The sequence below is a fragment of the Vulpes vulpes genome, chromosome 4 (genome assembly GCF_048418805.1).
Source record: "Vulpes vulpes isolate BD-2025 chromosome 4, VulVul3, whole genome shotgun sequence".
Lineage (NCBI taxonomy): Eukaryota > Metazoa > Chordata > Mammalia > Carnivora > Canidae > Vulpes > Vulpes vulpes.
The window spans coordinates 9,279,998-9,298,638 of NC_132783.1; positions in this window are offsets into that span (position 1 = coordinate 9,279,998).

Here is an 18,641-nt window from a genome sequence, read left to right on the forward strand (position 1 = left end):
CAACACCTCAACATTTAATAGTGAAACTTGCAAATTCGAAAGATAAAGAGAAAAATCCTTAAAACAGCAAAAGACAAGAGATCCCTAACTTATATGGGAAGAAGTATTAGGTTAACAGCAAACCTCTTCACGGAGACCTGGCAGGCCAGGAAAGGCTGGCAGGATACATTCAGGGTCCTAATTGAGAAGAACATGCAGCCAAGAATACTCTATCCAGCAAGGCTCTCATTCAGAATAGAAGGAGAGATAAAGATCTTCCAAGATAGGCAGAAACTGAAAGAATATGTGACCACCAAACCAGCTCTGCAAGAAATATTAAGGGGGACACTGTAAAAGTAAGAGGAAGCTCAAAGAAACAATCCACAAAAACAGGGACTGCATAAGTTATACAATGACACTAAATTCATATCTTTAAATAGTTACTCTGAACATGAATGGGCTAAATGATCCCATCAAAAGATGCAGGGTATCATATAAAAGCAAGACCCATCTATGTGCTGTCTACAAGTGACTCATTTTAGACCCAAGGACACCTCCAGCCTGAAAATGAAGGGGTGGAGAACCATTTACCATTCAAATGATCCTCAAAGGAAAGCTGGGGTATAGGGCAACCCCAGTGGCGCAGCGGTTTACGCCATCTGCAGCCCAGAGTGTGATCCTGGAGACTCAAGATCGAGTCCCACATCAGGCTCCCTGCATGGACCTGATTCTCCCTCTGCCTGTGTCTATGCATCTCTCTCTCTGTGTGTCTCTCATGAATAAATAAATAAAATATTAAAAAAAAAGAAAAAAGAAAGCTGGGGTATCAATCCTCATATCTGATAAATTAGAGTTTATCCCAAAGACTGTAGTAAGAGATGAAGAGGGACAGCATATCATACTTAAAGGATCTATCCAACAAGAGGACCTAACAATCAAGAATATTTATGCCCCTAATGTGGGAGCTGCCAAGTATATCAATCAACTAATAACCAAAGTAAAGAGATACTTAGATAATAATACACTAATAGTAGGAGACTTCAACATGACATCTTCAGCAAATGACAGATATTCTAAGCAGAATATCAGCAAAGAAAAAAGGACCTTGAATGATACACTGGGCCAAATAGATATCATAGATATATACAGAACATCCCATCCGAATGCAACATGTTCTTCTCAAGTGCACATGGAACTTTCTCCAGAACAGACCACATATTGGATCACAAATCAGGTCTTAACAGACACCAAAAGATTGGGATCATCCCCTGCATATTTTCAGACCACAATACTTTGAAACTAGAACTCAATCACAAGAAGAAATTTGGAAGAAACTCAAACATGTGGAGGCTAAAGAGCATCCTACTAAAAGATGAAAGGGTCAATGAGGAAATTAGAGAAGGATTAAAAAGATTCATGGAAACTGATGAAAATGAAGATACAACCTTTCAAAATTTTGGAATACAGCAAAAGTGGTCCTAAGACACAAATACATCACAATACAAGCATCCCTCAAAAAATTGGAAAAACCTCAAATACACGAGCTAACTTCACACCTAAAGGAACTGGAGAAAGCACAGCAAGTAAAACCTAGACCAAGCACAAGAAAAGAGATAATAAAGTTTCGAGCAGAACTCAATGAAATAGAGATCAGAACTATAGAACAGATTAACAAAATCAGGAGTTGGTTCTTTGAAAGAATTAATAAGATAAAACAATAATAAGATAACCGGCCTTATTAAAAATAAAAAAATCAAATTAATAAAATCATGAATGAAATAAGAGAGATCACAACCAATACCAATGAAATATAAATGATGTTAAAAAACGTATTTGAACAGCTATACACCAAAAAATTAGGCAATCTAGAAGAAATGGATGCATTCCTGGAAAACCACAAATTACCAAAACTGGAACAGGAATGAATAGAAAACCTGAACATGAGGAAATTGAAGCAGTCATCAAAACTCCCAAGACACAAAAGTCCAGGGCCAGATGGCTTCCCTTAGGAAATGTATCAAACATTTAAAGAAGAAATAATACCTATTCTACTAAAGCTGTTCCGCAGGATAGAGAGGGATGGAATACTTCCAAAATCATTTATGAGGCCAGCATCACCTTACTTCCAACACCAGACAATTCCCCACCAAAAAGGAGAATTATAGACCAATATTCCTGATGAACACAAAGGCAAAAATTCTCGACAAGATACTAGCTGCTAGGACCCGACAATACATTAAGAAGATTATCCACCATGACCAAGTAGGATTTATCCCCAGGGTGCCAGGACGGTTCAACACACATAAAACAATCAATGTGATTCATCATATCAACAAGAGAAAAAAAAAGAACCCATATGATCCTCTCAATAGATGCAGAGAAAGCATTTGACAAAATACAGCATCCATTCCTGATCAGAACTCTTCAGAGTGTAGGGATAGAGGGAACTTTCCAAAGCATCTTAAAAGCCATCTACGAAAAGCCCACAGCAAATACCATTCTCAATGGGGAAACACTGGGAGCCTTTCCCCAAAGATCAGGAACATGACAGGGATGTCCACTCTCATAACTGCTATTCAACATAGTACTAGAAGTCCTAGCCTCAGCAATGAGGCAACAGAAAAAAATAAAAGGCATTCAAATTGGCAAAGAAGAAGTTAAACTCTCCCTCTTCACAGATGACATGCTACTGTACACAGAAACCCCAAAAGACTCCACCCCAAGATTCCTAGAACTCCTACAGCAATTCAGAAGTGTGGCAGGATACAAATCAATGCCCAGAAATCAGTGGCATTTCTATACACTAACAATGAGACTGAAGAAAGAGAAATTAAGGAGTCAGTCCCATTTACAATTGCACCCAAAAGCATAAGATACCTAGGAATAAACCTAACCAAAGAGGTAAAGGATCTATACCCTAAAAACTACAGAACACTTCTGAAAGAAATTGAGGAAGACACAAGAGATGGAAAAATATTCCATGCTCATGGATTGGAAGAATTAACATTGTGAAAATGTCTATGCTACCCAGGGCAATGTACACGTTCAATGTAATCCCTATCAAAATACCATGGACTTTCTTCAGAGAGTTGGAACAAATCATCTTAACATCTGTGTGTAATCAGAAAAGACCCCGAATAGCCAGGGGAATATTGAAAAGGAAAAACAGAGTTGGGCGCCTCACAATGCTGTATTTCAGGTTGTACTACAAAGCTGTGGTCATCAAGATAGTGGGTCCTGGCACAAAAACAGACACATAGATCAATGGAGCATAATAGAGAACCCAGAAATGGGCCCTCAATTCTATGGTCAACTAATATTTGACAAAGCAGGAAAGACTATTCACTGGAAAAAAGGACAGTCTCTTCAATAAATGGTGCTGGGAAAATTGGACATCCACATGCAGAAGAATGAAACTGGACCATTCTCTGACACCAGACACAAAGATAAACTCAAAGTGGATGAAAGATCTAAATGTGAGACAAGACTCCATCAAAAGCCTAAAGGAGAACCCAGGCAACACCCTTTTTTGACCTTGGGCACAGCAACTTCTTGCAAGACACATCTATGTAGGCAAAGGAAACAAAAGCAAAAATGAACTATTGGGACCTACTCAAGATAAAAAGCTTCTGGCAAAAGACATGAAGAGAAATCTCACAGAGGAAGACATAGACATGGCCAACATGCACATGAGAAAATGCTCCGCATCACTGGACATCAGGGAAATACAAATCAAAACAACAATGAGATCCCACCTCACACCAGTGAGAATGGGGAAAATTAATAAGGCAGGAAACCACAAATGCTGGAGAGGATGCGGAGAAAGGGGAACCCTCCTGCGCTGTTGGTGGGAATGTGACCTGCTGCAGCCACTCTGGAAAACTGTGTGGAGGTTCCTCAAAGAGTTAAAAATAGACCTGCCCTAGGACCCAGCAATTGCACTGCTGGGGATTTACCCCAAAGATACAGATGTAGTGAAACCAAGGGGCATATGCACCCCAGTGTTCATTGCAGCAATATCACAATAGCCAACATGGAGAAGGAGCCTCGATGTCATCAACAGACAAATGGATAAAGAAGATATTCCTCAGCCATTAGAAAGGACAAATACTCACCATTTGCTTCGATGTGGATGGAACTGGAGGGTATTATGCAGAGTGAAATTTTAGAAAATGTTTAAAAAAAACCTGGGCTTGAAAATCTTGGCAAAAATATGTATATATAAATTAACTTTACAAGTTTGAAGAAAAAAGGAAAAAAAACAAATAAACATATGTTTTAAAAAAGAAATAAATGTGATTATATCAGACAAGTCTAAAAGCATAAAGTTTTGGATGACGAAAGAAGCTAAAACTTCCTACATCTTATAGACTGTCCAGAGATGTTGAAGATATTAATTACATTCGAAGCTGACATGCCTATAGTACTTACTAAAACGTTCAAGCTAGTAACTTGGGGAAAGAATGAAAGGAAGTGAGCAAAAGTAACACATAATAGGACAAACTGAAAACAGAAATAAGTTTAAAACCCAAAAGAATAACTAATATCAAAAATAAAAAAACATAGCAGTACTATAAATATTAACTAGATGATAAGATGTTATGAATAACTTTAGGCAATCATTTTATTAATTGGATAAGTTTCTTGAAATGTAAAAATGTGACTACAGAAGAAATTAGAAATTTTAACATGTGTAACTAAAAAAAAATCACTATTTCAAAATAATTCACAAAGGAAAAACCCCAGAAACAGATCATTTCTTGATTCATTGATGAATTGTATCAAATACTAAAGATCCAAATAATTTTAATATACACAAACTTTCCCAGAAAATATGAAAAGAGAAAAATTTCCAACTTGTAAGAAAATTGCATCATCTTACCCCAAATTCCACAAAGGCTAGTAGGGTACATGAAATCTAGAATCCAGTCTACTCATGAGATAAGACTAAAAATTATAGGCAAAATATTATGGCACAGAATCTAATTTGTGCATGTGTGTTTTATTGTGTTGAATTTTGTTTTATACTATGACTAGAAAGTGGCTAAACAGGAGAAAATAAATCAGCACAATCATTTGACAAAATCATGCAGAAAAAATAATCGTATGCAATTCGACACATATTTGTAATTGGTTTTTAAAGAATTGGGATTAACATGAAAGTCTTAAGCCGATACAAGATATGCACAAGAAACCTAAGCAAATCCAATAAGGAAATATTAAATGCTTTTTCTTTAAAACTGAGAATAATAGGATGCTTGATGACTATTATGAAATTGTCTGAGCTGTACATTCTGTTAAACCTGGTCACTAGGGGGCAGCCCCGGTGGCTCAACCGTTTAGCACCACCTTCAGTCCAGGGTGTGATCCTGGAGACCTGGGATTGAGTCCCATGTCGAGCTCTCTGCATGGAGCCTGCTCCTCCCTCTTCCTGTGTCTCTGCCTCTCTCTGTGTGTCTCAAATAAATAAATAAATAAATAAATAAATCTTTAACTAAAAAAAAAAAAAAGCAAAAAACTTAGTCACTAGGATGTGGCTATGAGTGTTTGTGTGTAGTGTGGGAGTTTGAATGTAATAATGCATGCATGTGTGTGCTGTGTAATTTCTTTTGAATATAGGTGGTGAAAGAAAATGGTGTAAAAATTAGTTTCCTCGAGGAAGTACTTTAACAGGTCTAGTCTATGAACTGGACAGTTACCAGTCTTATATCTACCTCTTCATTTTGCTGTTCAGTGCAATCACTGTACATTTTCTGTTGTAAGTAGAATTGAAACTGGGTTTTATATTCTATTTATTTTCACCCCTGAGAAGGGAGACTAAAAGAAAAATAAGAACTTAAACAGCATTTTATTCTTTGCCGTTAACATAATGGACCTAAGAATTTGTAGCCAGCCCTGTGAAAATTTTATCGGTCAAAGTTTATGTGAGAAATAAAGGTTAAAAAATAAATTATAAAAAGTGAAATAACAGGTGCTTATTTAGTATTAATTGTTTTATCTAAGGAAAGAACTTTATCATATTCAGAATAAATAATACCTAATAAAGAATTCCCACTTGTTGAATATCTTCTTTCGCTTACTCACCACATAGATATGTTACATCTGAGCAATTTTGGAAATACTTGTTGAAATATTTTGTACTTATTCCTAGGAAAGGAAAGCCAAATCTATTTTTAAAAATTCCATTTTTCTTATTCTAGCTAGTTCTGTCTGTCTCTATATACAAATTCAACATTGCTATGAATTTATTATCTCACATGATTTTGGAGGACAGTAAAATTTAATCAAGTTACGTTATTTTATTTTTTGCCATATCATATTTCCTAGGGATTCTTTCTATGGTATCTGTACATATTTTCCACCATTGACCAAGAAACAGATCCCATCCTCCCCAAAACAGCTGCTGAAACAGATTTGTCTGTAGAAATGGTTTCCAGATCTGAATTGCACTGTTCAAACCATTGTCAGTATTCAACTAATAGCTAGTTCCATTTCTGGGGCTATATTTAAGTATTCATTCTTGATTCAAGTTATCTTGTTCCAAATACAGAAGAAGTGAATTTTTAGATGTCCTAGCTAATTTTCAAGTCAAACTATCATAGCCTATTGCCCAGTTCTTCCAGAATTGACCTCTTGCATCTTGGTGCCTTTACTGTGAACACAACGTATCAACTATGTGTGTCCTTTATATCCACGCTGTGAACTTTCTTGAAGTAAGTGTTCTATATCTTATTCCTGGTTTTTTCCTCAATATTTATCCTGCTGTCTGTGGAAAGGGTTCAACCAAAATAAATGAATACATGAATTAATATGATGATAAAATAAGATGCTTAAAGCTGGAAATATCGATGAAAGCCAAAGACTGGAATCTTAGTAATTTGTATAGGGCTCTGTCAGCTAGTTTTATCAATAGTATGTTTTTTTGTTTTTGTTCTTTTTTTAAAGGATTTTATTTATTTATTCATGAGAGACACACAGAGGGAGAGAGAGAGAGAGAGAGAAAGAGAGAGGCAGAGACACAGGCAGAGGGAGAAGCAGGCTCCATGCAGGGAACCTGATGTGGGGCTTGATCCCAGAACTCCGGGATCATGCCCTGAGCCAAAGGCAGACGCTTAACCACTGAGCCATTCAGTTGTCCCTGTTTTTTGTTTTTGATGTTATGCTGTGCAATGGCAATAGCAATAAAAGTTGGGTGGTAAATATCACTGTGAAAAGAAGACAGGGTTTAATTTTATTTAGGGACAGTCTAATATTTTCTCTGAACAATCACACTAGTTATTAAATGTAACAAATATATTCTTTGTATAAGTACTTTATAATGTGCCCCACATCCCTTGCCATCAGGGAAACACAAATCAAAACCACAATGAGATCCCACCTCACACCAGTGAGAATGGGGAAAATTAACAAGGCAGGAAACAACAAATGTTGGAGAGGATGTGGAGAAAGGGGAACCCTCCTGCACTGTTGGTGGGAATGTGACCTGGTGCAGCCACTCTGGAAAACTGTGTGGAGGTTCCTCAAAGAGTTAAAAATAGACCTGCCCTATGACCCAGCAATTGCACTGCTGGGGATTTACCCCAAAGATACAGATGCAATGAAACGCCGGGACACCTGCACCCCGATGTTTCTAGCAGCAATGACCACAATAGCCAAACTGTGGAAGGAGCCTCGGTGTCCATCCAAAGATGAATGGATAAAGAAGATGTGGTTTATGTATACAATGGAATATTACTCAGCAATTAGAAACGACAAATACCCACCATTTGCTTAGACATGGATGGAACTGGAGGGTACTATGCTGAGTGAAGTAAGTCAATCAGAGAAGGACAATCATCATATGGTTTCACTCATATGGGGAATATAAGAAATAGTGAAAGGGATTTTAGGTGAAAGGAGGGAAAATGAGTGGGAAAAATTAGAGAGTGATAAAACATGAGACCCCTAACTCTGGGGAATGAACAAGGGGAAGTGGAAGGGGAGGTGGGCAGGGGGATGGTGACTAGGTGATAGGCACTGAGGGGAGCACTCGATAGGATGAGCACTGGGTGTTATACTATATGTTGGCAAATAGAATCTCAATAAAATATGTATATATTTTTATATATTATATTATAAACATACATATATGTTATATATTTTACAATATAATATATAATATATATTATAGAGTATTATATATTATATAATATATAAAATATATATTTACATTTATTTATATATAATATATATTATAGAGTATATATCTTTATACTCCATAATGTATTCATGGATAACGCTTCTTTGTCTTCACTTTTATTTCAGGTGATATTAATTCATAAAAATATTGCAAATAGCTCACATTTTGCTGTGCCCTGAAGTTAGCGATTTGAACAGGAAATAGAAGTGACTATTTAAGGTAGATTGCTGGTATTTGCTGAATAGTACTTGTATTAGTTTGCTGAGGCTTCCATAATAAAACATCACAGAGTGGGTGAATTAAACAGCAGAAACTCATTTTTCAGAGTTTTGGAAATTAGAAGTCCATGATCAAGGTGTCTGCAGGTTTGTTTCTTTTAAGGCTTCTATCCTTGGTTTGCAATTGGCTGCTGTCTCTGGTTGCACTTGGCCTTTTCTCCATGTGCACCTCCTCCCTGGTGTCTCTCCCTACAGTCAGATTAGATTAAGTCCCATCCAAGAGGCCTCATTTTTTTTAGGAGGCCTCATTTTAACTTAATTACATCTTTAAAGGCCTTATCTCTAAATATGGTCAATTCTAAAATATGAGGACCAAGTTGCAATATATGAATTTTGAGGAGGACACATTTCAGTCCATAATTCCACTTGCACATATAAAAATTTGAGAAAAACAGGTAACAGTTACCTCTAATTAGATTTTGATTCAAGATTCTAAACGTAAATACATTTATTTTCTTAAAATTATTTTTAAAATGTACATATACATATTTTCTTAAAATCAGTCTAAAATTTCTTTGGCCTTATAGTGTGTTTGAAAATGTTTATGAAATTGCAAATGATTATTCATAAATTGAACATTGTCTTTAAGTTTAAAAGTCAAATATTTACATTTATAATTCTTTGTTACATTTTCGGAAATTAACAAGGCAGAGAAAGAACAAGACTAATTTTTGAAATGGCATCTTTTATGTCTCCTTTTTCAAGTATGTTACATTCTATTTAAAAGTGTCTTTGAAAATAATACGTCACATTTAAAATAATATATTTTAGCACTATCTCATTAATGTACAAAAATAATTTTTACTGTCTCTTTACAGTACAAGAAAAAGATAAAAATAATTTCTTTCAACATAAGAACCTCATCTGACAGTAATCTGCTTAAAATTTAGAGCACATTTTGACTAATTTCAATTCATACAAATTAAACAGAGTTGAAGTTTATGGAAATCAGCTAAATAACAAAAAATGTATATATAATCTGAAAGTAAATATAAATATATTTTACCCCTGATTCTTGACTCAAAAACGTTTAAGTCTTTCTCTATTGTCTCCTTCTATCTCCTTCTGTGTCTCCTCCCTGTCTCCTCTCTCTCTGACTCATTCCACTCTGTTTCCTGTTTTCTCCCTTTGTATCCACCCTCTCTTCCCCTCACTCCTCACCCTTCTTGTGTGTATATAGTCGGTTGTACAAGCTCCTAGGAAAGATAACTAACTGCCACACCAAATGTGAAGAAAAATACTAGAATCATTTTATCCTAAGAAGTGGAATGATTTAAAAATAATTTTATTATTTGTAGTTAAACATGTTGAAATGGTTTGTGAAAACAATTTTTTTCTTTTCCCCTTGTTACTTTCTTTTTCTTTCTTTCTTTCTTCTTTCTTTCTTTCTTTCTTTCTTTCTTTCTTTCTTTCTTTCTTTTTCTTTCTTTTTTCTTTCTTTCTTCTTTCTTTTCTTCTTTTTCTCTTTCTTTCTTTCTTTCTTCTTTCTTTCTTTCTTTCTTTCTTTCTTTCTTTCTTTCTTTCTTTCTTCTTTTTCTCTTTCTTTCTTTCTTCTCTTTCTTTTCTTTCTTTCTTTCTTTCTTTCTTTCTTTCTTTCTTTCTTCTTTCTTTCTTTCTTCTTTCTTTCTTTCTTTCTTTCTTTCTTTCTTTCTTTCTTTCTTTTTTTTTCTTTCTTTCTTTCTCTTTCCTTCCTTCTTTTTTGTCCTCAAAGCTGGCGTTAAGTTCACGCTGGAGATAGGGAGGGATGGGCAATCTTATTTAGTATGCAATGTAAATATTTTCTCTCTCTGGAATAGAGGAGGAGACACCTCAAAATAAAAGATGATCTCTTTTTGCTTTTGTAGAGGAGGTACATTTTTTTTAAATTATTAACATCTTTAAATCATTTTATATTGGATAAACAAGGCTCTTAATTCTCCATTAACATATATTATACATGTAAAAGAGTGAAAAATATTTCAGTGTGAAGGTAATACATAATAAATTAGATGATGACATGGGGTGCCTGATGGCTTAGCTGGGTAAGTGGACTCTTGGGCTCAAGTCATGATCTCAGTGTTCTGGGATCCAGCCCTACATGGGGTTCCCTCTCACCACCTCCCTCTACCCATCCTGCTCTTGCTCACTTGCTCTCTCTCTCTTAAATAAATAAATAAATAAATAAATAAATAAATAAATAAATCTTAAAAATTTAGATGATGACATAGAAATGATATAATTTTTGCCACTTTTTATAAAGATAACTAAAGGTATAGAATGACTAATTTTCAAAAACTTGAGGTAAAGTATGAAAGAAAGAAACCTCAATCAAAACAAAACAAAACAGGAAGGAAAGACAAACTAAATGAGAGGAGAAAATATTGACATACGATAAAATAAAATGTTAAATTCAGATATAACAGTAATCACAATAATTGAGTAAATTGGTTCTTTTAATAAGCTTTAAATATATAATGTTAAAAAGATAGATGAGCCAGGAGAATTTTTAAAGCCATAATTATATGGAGATATTTCAATATATTTCCCCAAAATACAATAAGTTCACAAATATTTAATGTTATAGCCAGTGTGATAAAATAAAACAACCTAAATGCATGTATGTCTATATATATTAGCAAGGGGATAAGAATAGCTCTTTCAGTTAAACAGTGAAATGTTAAAAACAGTACAGATCTGAGGTAAAAGCCAAATTTGAGGCTGAAGGCAAATATCACTATCATAAAAAGGACACTTGGTGGTTAGAACACATTTAAAATCTTTCTTTAAATAATAATTATTATACCTCTGGATTAAAAATTAAATTTTAATTTAAATTTTTAAATTAATTTGTAGCTATTTTTAAGCTCATTTGCTGCTGCCGACACTATGTTGCAAATTTGCAACATTGATAAATGTTATTTAAAACTGAGGCCACTGGAAGAGTACAAAAAGGCCAGTAATAACTCCATTTCATTTTTTAAAAAATATATCTCCCATAATCTCTTACAATTGGTTCATAAAATTGGGTTCTAACCAATGAAAATTCATATAAATTAATGGTATCTAGAGTTTCATTCCTTGGATCTGCCCTTATTCATCTGTAAGCAGTAATATTCAAAGATGTAAAAGCAGGTTTTGAAGTAGTAGTGTAAAATAGAGAATAAAAACTTATATGTACTTCAAAATTCAATAGTAAATATAATGCGGTGTAATCATATAATAAAATACATATAGGTGTTGAAAGAATGAATTTGACGTATAGCTATCAATCTCAATCTACCACAAAGTACTTTTTAAAAGTTTTTAAAATTTAAGTTTCAGAAAAAGAAATATAGTCTAAAACCATTTGACTCACTACCAAAAACAAACACACTAGAAGAAAAAAATGCTAAACTGTGTCTGTGTAGATGCAAACTATTAAAACTACCTAAAAAGGATGACACTCAAAATCATGTTTGATCATTTGAAGAGAAGAAAGAAGATAAGAATTGGTTGTGATCAATGGAGATCTTAAGCTTATCCTATATGTTCCTTTTTTTTTTAATGTGTTCATGTCTTTTAAAATAAGAGGGGCTCATTTTATTTGCACTTTAAATTTAATTTTAAAATCAATTGAAAATTTTAAGTATGCAGGGGTACCTAAGTGGCTCAGTTGATTAAGTTTCTGACTCTTGGTTTTGGCTTTGGTCATGGTCTCAGGGTCTTCAGATCAAGCCCAGCGTCGGGCTCCAGGCTTAGCAGGGAGTCTGCTTGAGATTCTTTCTATCTTCCTCTGCCCCTCTCCACACTTCCATTCTCTCTCTCTCAAACAAATAAATAAGTATATATATATATATATATATATATATATATATATATATATATATCTTTTAAATTTCAAGTATATATATATATATATATACACTATATACTTTTAAATTTCAAGTATATATATATATATCTGTTATTTCTACAATTGTCTCATCTAGTTTAATTATTTTTAGTTGTCTGTATTTCCTTTTATAATATAGTTTGTATTTCTTCATTATCTTGATATCACTTAGAATATGCTTCAGTTTTCTCTATTCTTACATTCTGGTGTACGAATAGATGATGCTATGTGTGCCTGGATGGTCATTATCAAACCTCTTGTTATCAACAGTTTTCATCCTGGAGTTAGAAAGTGGGGTACTGGAATATCAGAATTTCCTAAAGTGAAAGAGATTATAGAATGTCAAATATATGTTTAATATTATAATTCTAAATAATATAAATTTGAGGAAGATATAATTGATACAATCTTTTTGATGGGTATATGCAAATAACGGACTCTTCACCAGCAAATAAGTAAATAACAACAAATTTATGAAGTATTGCCATAATTATTCTTCTGTACTCAGGTTATTTTGCATTCATCTCACAGTGGTCACACTGAGTTCTCTGTAGCAACATCCCCCAACTCCTTTTCTACCAAGTTTCTTGGTTTTGAACTTATGGTTGTCTCACATTCAAAGTAGTTTTATTATGGTCTTTTTCTCTATTTTTTTGTTTTGTTTTGTTTTGTCTTTTACTTCCCATAACAAAACTCCTTTAAAAGTCTTCTGTTTTTATATTCTCCATCATAGTCCAACCTCATTCCTGATACCTAGAGCCCTAATTATGATGTTAAGAAATAAAAAATAAACTAAAAGAAAAAATTACAAAATATATATTTTTAAAGTATCCTTTTGGATGTGGAAAACAAAGTGGTGATACATAGAAAGCAAAATATGGCCAAACCATCAATTTTAATGCCATGTCTTTCAATTCCAGGGAGAGTGAGTTTTTAAAAGTTTTTATGTTTTGGGGAGCTTTTAAAACAACTTTTTGGACTCATGATATTGTGTTTTCATATGCATGTTATAAAGACTTCACATTAATTGATATTATAAATTGGTATAAAGTGTGACATGAAGAATAAGCCTCCCCAGAAGACATGGGCACTGAGTGGCTTTACATTCTTACATTTACCAAAGTTCGAGAACTGCTCTTCAGTTTTGTCAGAATTAAAATAATGAACTGTAAAAATAAGTAATGAAGATTGGAATACTTGGGTGGCTCAGTAAAGCATCCAACTCTTGATCTCAGCTCAGGTCTTGATCTCAGGGTCATGATTTCAAACCTCATGTTCAACTCCACATTGAGAATAGAGCCTACTTATTATTTTTTTTTAAGATTTTATTTATTTATTCATGAGAGACATGGGGGGGGCGGGGCAGGGATACAGGCAGAGGGAGAAGCAGGCTCCATGCAGGGAGCCTGATGTGGGACTCGATCCCAGGACCCTGGGATCATGCCCTGGACCGAAGGCAAGCACTCAACCGCTGAGCCACCCAGGCGTCCCTGGAGCCTACTTAAAAAAAAAAAAAAGTAATAAAGAAACTAAAATAAATAAATCAGACAACTGATATATTTCTCTAAGTGTGATTTTTTATATATTTGTTATGTGTCAGCAAAGTAAGTGTGCTGCTAGTTGCTGACCAATGGCCGCTATTCTCTACGTATGCAAAACTAAAACGAGTTACCACTACATTTGGGACAATCTGGTAAAACAAAGATAATTGGAGGTAGGGCCAAGAGAAATTAACTTATGTTAATTGATTTGCAAAATTTTATGGACATTTTTACTATCCTCATATAACACATGGGCTTTGCTCCATTTATCTGTCAGTTTAGCCACAAGAATGTTCTCATGGCAGATAGCAGAAGAACAAAAAAGGTGAAGAGGGTGAGTAGAAATATACAAAGCCTTTGTCTTGAAATGGCACTAATGTGAGAAGTGATAATTCACTTCCCCTCACCTTTGATTGGCTTTGCCAAAGGCAGTCATTTGGCCACTCCTGCTATCCAAGGAGTAAGAAAGTATACTCTGGCTCCAGGGAGCATGTGTAATACTACTACAGGGAGAGACTATAAACTTGTTCATAAGAAGACAATCTACTGCTGAGATTGTAGAATCCTGCTTTCTTCCTTTTATTTCTTATTACCTACTCCCTGCTGATGAGGTAATAGAGTGTAAGGTGCAGCCAAAGAATGGCAAGATTTTAGCAGCCAAATCACCAAACTCCTAGACGGAGTGCCTCTTTCTCTAGAGCATGGTTCAGGTGTATTCCTATTAAATTGAAAGAAATACTAAATAATGAAAGCCATAAATCAGTGGGAAATATGAAAGTAAACATATAAAATGAATTATGCTCACTGATACAACTGATTTTTATGTTACTGACAAAATTTCTCAAAAAGGAATTTTGAGCAGTGTTTTAATCTGATGGGCTTATTTGTTGCTAAAAATTATTTATCCATTAACTTGTACACTAGGTACTTGAAATAAACAAAAATCTAATTGATCTTTTCTTTTATTGGAAACTACAAAGAGAACTTGAATTACAACAAAGAGGTTATTGGAAGCAATTTTTGAAATTTAGGAAAATGATGATGTGATTGTGTAAGGTTGAAGGTAATGAAGATTAAAACATGGACATATGAGAAGTATGGAATGGATAAAACTGTGTGTGTGCGATTTGAAGGACAGATTTTCAGGCTGATCCTAAGCTTCCTATCTTGAGGATGTAAAGATATGGCTGTGCAATTTAAAGAAATTGGTATTAATTTATTTATTAATTAAGGAAGATATTTTTTCAAAGATAAATGTAAGCTTTCGTTTCTGAAGATGTGTAGAGATGGTGGGAGAAATCTTAGTATAGATGTGAAGTAGTAGTTGAATCTATGATTTTTGACTTTAGAAGATAATTTGAAGGTGGATATATACTGAAGTTAATTATCAGCGTGATGGTGGCATTTAGTGTTATGACAGGGGCAGCCTGGGTGGCTCAGTGGTTCAGCGCTGCCTTTAGCTCAGGGCATGATCCTGGAGACGCAGGATCAAGTCCCACATTGGGCTCCCTGCATGGAGCCTGCTTCTCCCTCTGCCTGTGTCTCTGCTTCTCTCTCTCTCTCTCTCTGTGTCTCTCATGAATAAATAAATAAAATATTAAAAAAATAGAGTTATAACAGTAGGTAAAAATCAGTTTAAAAGAAGAATGAAGCATTGAAGGCTGGGAAAGGGGTTATTGGACTTAGCCCTGTTCCACAGGTATTTGTCAGTTATTACAAAGAGGATATAAAAGGGTGGCTGAGAAGGAAGAGACAGATAAAATGTGTAATATCATGAAGCCAAGGAGGAATACATTCCAAAAACTGGGAAAATTGTCATCTTTATATAATGCTTTTGGGATGATTAAATAAATGAAGGACTGTAAGTGTAGCAAGGAAGTGCAAAATATTAGCACAGTGTTGGTGAAGTGATGGATGTTGATTTTGATATTTTTACTTTGCAACCAACCTAAGAAGTCTGAAGTGCTAAGGCACTTATTTATTTGTTTATTTATTTTTCCCAGTAAACTTTTAAATTGAATTAATACGAAAAGTCATTCCTGGGAACTACGCCCTGATAGATTGGAGGAGTTGTAAATTGTAACTTTTATTTTCTCATCATGAAAACCCTCGATATAAATAAAAGCTTCATTGATCGGATATAGAATTACAGCATTAAATGTCAGTTTCACTAAAAAAAAAAAAAATACTTTTGGACAGTCAGAATGGAATGAAAAAAAATCGCCTTTTCCAGGCATGCAAATCTCCAGAGTAATTCATTTACTTCAATATTGTATTCCATATTTTATGATTCAGACATATCCATAAAATTATTTCTGGGTTTAAATGTTTTTGGGTGGCAGAGAGCAATGAAAATTTAGTTGAATCTGGGAATGTATAAAATCGTATTGCTGAAATAGGTTTCATTCAAATCTAATTGTCAATTTTCTTTCTCTTGCAGCAGAAAGTAATAGGGATATTGATCAAGAGTCCCCATTGTATCACTCTCCTTTGTCCTAAAACTGAAACACCCAAAGTTTCTGATCAGGTAGAACAAGTAAATCCTTTACAACAAAAACCAATATAGCTATCTACAGCCATGCGTTTCTAGCAGTCTTTGAGAAAAGATAAATAAAATTATTACAAAGTGTACTGAGGGGACACCTGGGTGGCTCAGCGGTTGAGCATCTGCCTTTGGCTCAGGGCGTGATCCCGGGGTCCAGGGATTGAGTCCTGCAGGGAGCCCACTTCTCCCTCTGCCAGTGTCTCTGCCTCTCTCTCTCTGTCTATGTCTCTCATGAATAAATAAACAAAATAATAAAGAAAGAAAGAAAGAAAGAAAGAAAGAAAGAAGAAAGAAAGAAAGAAAGAAAGAAAGAAAGAAAGAAAGAAAGAAAGAAAGAAAGTGTACTGAGGACATTTTCCGGATATTTCTGCTCTAGTACCCTTCCTCTAATTTTCCCCCTAGACTGGTGGAATCATGGGTTCTAATCTCTAAGAACCTCAGTTCTCAGAAACTGGATATGGTAGTTCTGCCCAAATTCTACTTCTGTAGTTCTCAAGAAAGTCTTTAACCATTGTTTTTGATGGAAAGTTTAAGTCAAATTTTCAATAAGGAATAAAATGTTTGAGTGCACAGCTATAGGTATAAATTTGATAAGTTCTCAAAACCAGTGCCCAAAAACACATCTATTTTACTTAAGAAGGATACATTATGATCAATGATTTTAATAATTCAGTCTTGCAATTCATAATCACATTATTTTTGTCTTAACATAAATTGTGCAGTATCAGTTCAGTAATCTATGGCTGGATCAATGTGGTTTTTATTTGTTTATGTATTTCCCTTCTATCAATTTATTTATATAAACAAATCATGAGCATAAACTAAAAACTTTAAGCTGGACAAAAAAGTGTAGGATGAAAAAATAAGTCTTTTTTTAAAGTTTTTATTTATTTATTTGAGTGAGAGAGTGTGAGAGAGAGAGAGAGAGAGAGCACATGGGGAGGGGCAGAGGGAGAGGGAGAGGGAGAAGCAGAGTCTTTTGATGCTTGGCTAGATCCCAGGACCCTGAGATCATGACCTGAGCCTAAGTCAGACACTCAGCCAACTGAGCAAGAGCAACCCAGGCACCTAGAAGTTTTCCAACACAGAGGCCCTCTCTCAAAATATATTGATATTTTCTAGTTATCATAAACACATGTTTTTTAACAATTGAAAACTAACCTATTGTTTTGGGAGAGCATACTTTATTTAACTACCCTTTCAGTGATGCTCTTTGAATTTTTTTTCTGTTTTACTCTCACAAATAATATTTAGTCATTTTCAAGAATATTTACATAGAGGTTAATGTAATGCTTAAAGTGTATCTATATAGGAAATAATTAGTAGTGAATTTTCTTGAATAAAACTTGTATGTATATCTGTGTGCTTTTAATTTTAATAAGATAAAATATTCTCAAGGATAGTGCTATCCAAAAGAACTCTCTGTGCTGATGAAAATGTTCTTTAAATCTATGTTGTCTAGTGAAATAAATGCTACCCACATGTGGTTTGAAATATGGCTCATAGGACTAAAGAACTGATTTGTAAATTTTATTTAATTTTAATTAATTTTAAATAATCACACATGGCAAATGCCTACCATATGGATAAGCACAGCTCTACAAAGTTGGAGTTGATAATATTTTATTCCAAAAATTGGCAAATGCTAAACATTATCAAACATTTTAACCTTTGCCCTTATTGTGGAGAGAAAAACGTTTCCCCTTGCTTTTTGCTTTATTTGACTTTATTATTATCTTTTTTTTTTTGGTATTTTATCTTTAAGGATGAGGTTATTTTCATTGATTCTGTAAGTAGGTTTTTTTTTTTTTTTTTACTGTGATTAGCTGTCCATAGACTGAAACGTTTTTCTTGGCACTTCATCTTTTTTATTATTAATTTGTTAGATGTTTCCATTTTAATTAATTAGCTTCCTGTAATCTACTTGAAAAATATCTTAAATTAAAGTCATCATTTTTTCCACTTTTGTAACGATTTTTCTTAGGTAGACATTTTAAATTTTCATGGAAGAAACTGATTAATCTTTTCCTTTGTGGCTTTTGATATTTATGTCTTACTTAGAAAAAATTTCCATCACGGAGAACATGAATGAGTTTAGTCTTATATTTTCCTAATAATCTTATAGTTTTAATTTTACATCCCAAATTGAACCATCCATAATTTGTTTATTCAGGATCTAAATGCTATTAATTAATTAATTAATCCATTAACCAGTTTTTCTGCCAATAATTTCAAATATTATTTATTATGTTAAATCCAAATGCATTGC